Source organism: Sesamum indicum, linkage group LG10 (genome assembly GCF_026168435.1).
Source record: "Sesamum indicum cultivar Baizhima isolate 11 linkage group LG10, ASM2616843v1, whole genome shotgun sequence".
NCBI lineage: Eukaryota > Viridiplantae > Streptophyta > Magnoliopsida > Lamiales > Pedaliaceae > Sesamum > Sesamum indicum.
In genome coordinates this window covers 7,706,806-7,713,265 of record NC_142666.1, presented here as the reverse complement: position 1 = coordinate 7,713,265, position 6,460 = coordinate 7,706,806, and positions in this window count along the sequence as shown.

The window sequence follows — 6,460 nt, the reverse complement described above, 5'->3', positions numbered from 1 at the left end:
AAATTATTGAAATTACACAAATTACAGAAATTCCAAAAAAAATCAGAAATTATGGAAAGTATCTAAAAAATTTAAAAATTACAGAAAATAAAAAACTCAGAAATTATGGAAAGTTTCTAATTTTTTTTATAATTATAAAAAAAGAATAAAAATTTATAGCTTATGAAATATTTCTGAAACTTTTTTAAAATTATAGAAAATCAAAAAATTCAAAAATTATCAAAAATTTCTGAATTTTTTTTTAAATTATGAAAATTTTCTGAATTTTTTTTAAAATTACAGAAATTATGAAAAATTCTGAAATTTTTCTAAAATTATAGAAATTCAAATTAATTATTAAAAATCACAATATATTCAGAAAACAAAAATACTACACACATAACATAAACTATTACAACAACATTTTCAGAAATTAAAATAAATGATACATATTTTATATATTAAACTTACAGAAATTATATAAAATTTCACACAAGAACAGAAAAATTACACCTAAAAAATTTATAAAGTTACAAACAAAAACAGAAAATTAAAAACAGAAGGAAATAAAAACCTATGGCAGGCGGTGGTCGGTGGTGGCCCGGTGCGGGGGGGTGGGGGTGGGCCGGGGGAGTGAAAAAGGGGGGAAAGAGAGAGGAGAGAGAGATATATAAAGACAAAGATGAGAGAGAAACAGACCGAGAGAGAGAGAGAGAGGGTGGTGGTGGGCAGTTACAAAAATCGTTACCAAGAATGTTTTAAATAATTAATTTATTTTTATTAAAATTGTTTAAAATAATTATTATTTTCAACGACTTAATGCTGTGGAAATGTATCATTGTATGGAATAATATAATTGAAATATATTAAAACAATAAAAAATATTATTTGACAGTAATACATGTATGCAGTATGCAATAGATTTGATATTCATAAATATTAGTATTACATTGATTGAACTATCATTTTACAGTGTTGAACTTCATGGGTTAATTGGGCCGTCAGAATTAATATCAAACCGTCAATATGATCACACTTATAAAAGAATCCATTCGGTCAAGCTATAGCAATATCGGGTATACGGATTTCGACATATCGTTCCTGTAATGTAATAGTAATCTTTCAAGACGGTTCATATCTAAATCAGGCCATGTGATTTAAAATCATATATTTGGATATGATTTAATGGACACATACTTGTATATATTTAAATTTGGAATGAATCGGGTGCCCAGATGTAAAAATATTGTATTTTCCAATCTGAATTTTTGAGATGGCTCGTTTTTTGTAACTACTTTTGTAACAACTGGTATAATTTACTATTGTAATGGCCTTTGTAACAGCCTTTCTAACGGCTAATCGAAAATAAAAATTCCACATTTTTTTTATTTTGATTTCAAAAATTTTAATTTGTAACGACTTTTTGCATTTTGACCGTTACAAAATTTTATTTCTCGTCTAGCGCCAAAGGTAGTTGAACAACCTCTAAATGGAATTATTTAGGCACCAAATACTCAATTAGTAGTTGAACAACTTGGGATTGGTTGTTTCATGCGGAATCAAATTCTTGAAAAAATACAAATTATTAGGAACACGAAATAATGGGGATTTTTTGCTTATAAGAACATAAATAGGTTTTGAGATCAAAATGTAATTTGAGATAGAAAATATATTTTCAGAGATGATCTGAAATTTATTGTTTGCATAGAATTATTAACAAATGAAATTAAGACTCCAACGAAATTAAGTAAATGAATACCCATATCTTACAGTTTTCAGAACCCAGCAAAATGAACAGACACTGAATGAAGAAACAAGAACAAACCCCAACATTACAGGTATTTCTAGGGCTAGTATTAGAATGAAGCACGCGATATGCAATGTGGTCCCCTACTATATAATGTTGGGTTTTTTTTTTTGTTTTTTGTTTGTTTGTTTGTTGGGTGTTATTGAGAGATCATGCCAAATAAATTAAAGGAGGAGTACCCTACATGTTGGGTGTACTCGAGAATCTTATTGTGCAATTGTCCCCCTTTTTTCTTAATTTATTTATTTGTGACTGATGCTATTACATTTGTAGGTGAATATAAATTTTTTATCAGCTTACGAATTTATCGTGGGGAAAAATTAATATTTCATCCTGAAGCTGAGTACAGATGGTGTATGGAAAGTGTGTTTGACTTTGTTGATAAGGACACTTTTTCGATGCTAGTACTTGACAAGTGTTGTGAACAGTTGGGCTATTTGAGTAGGAAAAAATACTTTAGAATTGATGTGTTAAAAAAGTTTAGAGCATTATGCTTGAAAATAAGCCTTTTTCAACTCATAGATGGCCATGGGGTTAGATTAGGGTATACCTTGAAGCAGTTAGATGCCCCACAGTTGCTGTGAAATTCATGGGGGGGGATAAGGGGCCGAATGGATTCTTGAGCGGATGTAGGCCTTTCATAGGTCTTGATGTCTGCTTTCAAAGGGGCCTCATGGAGGTGTTCTGCTCACGACAGTAAGTGTCGACTCAAACAATAACCAATTCCCACTTGCATATGCAGTAGTTCTGAGTGAAAACAAAGATAATTGGGAATAAGTTCTAACATTATTAAAAGAAGATTTGAACATTGTAAGGGAAGATGCCTACACATTCATTTCAAACAACCCAAAGGGCCTCTTACTAGCATTTGAAAAGGTTCTTTCTGATGTAGAAAATAGATTTTGTGTGAGTCATAATAATAGAAGGTTTTAATATTTATCCAATTTAACTCATTCTTCTTTATTCTTCTTTATAGTACAAATAAACTACTTCAGCAAACTTCGATTCATTTAGTTCAGTTTTAGTTTAGGTTTTTTCTATAAAAAAAATAAAAATAACATGAAGACTACTGGATTTAAGGGGTAGGGGTACAAGAAGGCCTTATGGGAAATAGCAAAGACTACTACAATAAGTTAATTCAAAGTGCAATGCAAGACATAGCTGATTTAGATATAAGATGCCTTGAGTGGTTGCAAGACAAACTAGCCTCACAATGATCAAAGAGTCATTTCAGTACGTACCCGAAGTGTGATTTTCTGCTTAACAACTTATGTGAATCCTTCAACGGTTGCAACCTCGATGCAAGAGAGAAGCCTATACTGAAAATGTTGGAGTGTATAAGGAAGTATGTATTGACCAGAATGCAACAACTTAGAGATAGGGTTGAGAGGTTGTGCACGAGTGTTATCATATTGACACTTTATGCAAGGTATATGCACCAGCAATCATGCCTCTTGATGGACTAGAAATATGGAAAAAAGTTGGTTATATTCCACCTGTGCCTCCGAATTTTGGGCAAGGAGATTGGAACCTGACAAGGTTCGAAAGAGCAAGAAACCTGCAACTGCAATTGACAAATTGCCAAGGCAAAGAGAAAAATGATATGCAAATTCTGTCATCAAGTAGGACACACCACAAAAGGTTGCAAGTGGAAGAAATTTGCTAAACAATTCCCAATCAATGATGTGTTTGAGCAGGCTGCAGGAACCAAACAACATTTAATAGCACCCGTACAACACGATGAGGTGATTCTGAATGAAGATTGTCCCCCAATAAGCCAACCTGAAGTAGTTAGTCAACCAGAAGCTGATTGTTCTGTAAGTTTTCATTACTTTCATTTGTTTACTATTTATATAAAGTTTTGATATTTTATTTTTTTCTAATATACAGAAGATGAAGAAATGTTGTCGTCTATGTTTCTATTTTAGTGTTGCTGTTAAGTTTTCATAATTAAGTAGTTACTGTTAGCGTTGTTGTTCATATTGTTATTTTGGTGTTGTTGTTAATATTGTTGTTGTTGTTTCTATTCTAGTGTTGTTGTTAATATTATTGTTTCTATTCTTGTGACCATTATTGTTTTTACATGTTGTAATTTACAACCTACCAATTCCCAATATTTTTTCTTAAGGAAACTATGCCGCAAACAATGCATTTCCATAATGCTAATCCTAAACAACATATCTATCCTACATCATTACCACCACCAAGTTTCATGCATACAAAGGTCAACATTAGGGCACCACCACCTATGGTTGGATACCCTCCTGGTTTTGTTTCTCGTCCCACACAAGGTATTTCACATTAAATTTATATCTTGCTGTTATAATTCTCTTTTGTATCTAATCAACCTTACCCTAGATATGACAGGTCCTATTGGAGATATCATTATATAGGATGGCAAAATATATGTCACTTTATCAAACTTGCACAGTGTAATGACATTCAGAAGGCACAACTTAAGGATTAAGGAAAGAGAAAGATGTAGAGAAAAAAAGTAGAGAAAACTTGTGCATTGCAATACATATATTTTGTCAACTGGGTTTTGTCGAATTTTTGTCAAACTAGGTTTCAATTAACTCAAATCGTTTATTTATAACCCATATATTTTGCTTCATGTTTATGGATTCTATCTTTTGTTTTGGAATGTGTTCTATTATTTATTTTGCTCAGTACATGACTTTATGGGACCGAAAAGGCTTAATTTAGGTTTAATGGTACCAAAAATACTATGGGATGTTGAAAGACCAATTTTTCCACCTTTTTTGCAGAATCATGTGACTTTTCCCACCAAAATGGTGGGGTCAATGGCAGTTAACGAAGCATAACAGCCATGTGCACCGCACACGACTTTATGGGACAAAAAATACTTATTTTTGGAGTTAATGGTACCAAAACCCAAACTCACAAAAATTTGTATACCAAAACAAAAATTGACATTTTCTAATAGTACCAAAACAAGATTTTGCCCCTAATATGATTGTACAAGTGGTTGACGCTATTCTAAAAATCCCAGAACCTGCCCCAACCCAATTAAAATGCAAAGTGTAAGTTTGATGATTATTGAATTGGGCTTGAACCAAGCTTTTCAAAAATCACAAATATTAAATGAGGCCAAAAAATTATTTAAATTGATTGAATCCACACTGCTTACACTCCTAGCTTCCAGTTTTATTTCAGGGAACTAAACCTATATGCACTTACTACCCAATGCTACCAAGTTTATTATATTTGTCCGCTTTTTTTATATGTTTTGTCCAAAATGATAACCTATGTTACGTAGACGCCTATGTATAAGCTCCCTAAGTGGACTTTGATTAATATAAAATAGGTGATTTGTGTTAAAAAAAATTAATAAATAACTCATCAAGGTTATTATTTTATTTATTTTTTCATTTATTGAAAGAAAACTTTTTCTTGATTCGTTTTAATAATATTCGTTGGATGCAGAGTAGTGGCTAATACGGAAGTACATAACAGACTATCAAATTATAGTGGAGGCATCAAAACTTGACGACATACACTAAAAAATTTAACTGAGTTTGAAACAAGCCGCGGATCGTGCTTGATACTAGGGATAATTACACTATTTTTTTTTTGAAATTTTGTGTAATTATACGTATATTCTTTATAATTTGAGAAATTATATCTAACACGCTCGAAGATGTATATTTTCACCATTATAGTAGCAGCTTAATCGAAAAAATATTATTTGATCTACAATAAATTAATAAAAAATCAATCGATAGCAAATATTAATTTTTATTCAATTTGCTTTTGATATCAATAAATTCAATTAATATTAATAACGGATGAACCTATTTGTGAGACGGACTCAAACCTTAAGGGTACTTGATGTAGTTTTCTAAATGATACGAGTTTACGTGTAATTATACCTAATCTCAAATAAGAGTAGTGTAATTATCCTTTGAAACTATTACATGTCGCAGTCGAATGCTTAAGTCTACACGCACTATTAATTTTTAAATTTTAAAAAGTAATTATTATTTTATATATATATATATATGTTAATTGAATAAATAAATGTATTAAAAAGTAAAAAGATTATTGAAAAAAGAGAAAAAAATTAGATGCGGAAGTTTGAAATTTGAGAGAGAAAATGAAGATTAATTTTAAAAAAACAGACGAAAACTCCAGAGATATCAAAGAAGTGTTCGTAGATTATATTCGTCTTCATGGGACATCTCAATATACATATAGTAAATAATTTTTCAACGCACTAAAATATATAAATCAATATATCGCATTTCAAATAAAAAACAAAGGAAGAATGAAACAAATAAAAAGAATGAAAAATCAACTTAAGAGTATTTATAGACAACAAAAAGATTATATTTTTTTATACTAGTATATATAGATGAAATATTTCCTCATGCAACACAAGCACTAACATATTATTTTCATTTTAATTAACAAAAAAATTAAACAAAAAGGAGTGTAAATTTAAGTTACTAGTGTATGTAATTGCATAAAATTTGTTTTCTATAGAAAAGTAATTAAATAGAAAATTCCACATGAGTTGAAAAGTTGATAATAACTAGTAATTGAAGAACATTTTTAAAATTATAATAAATTAGTATAATGGTATCAAAACAAGTTTAAGTTTAAAAATCCGTTTCCTTTTATAGATAAAGGTACAGAAAAGAAGTCATTGAC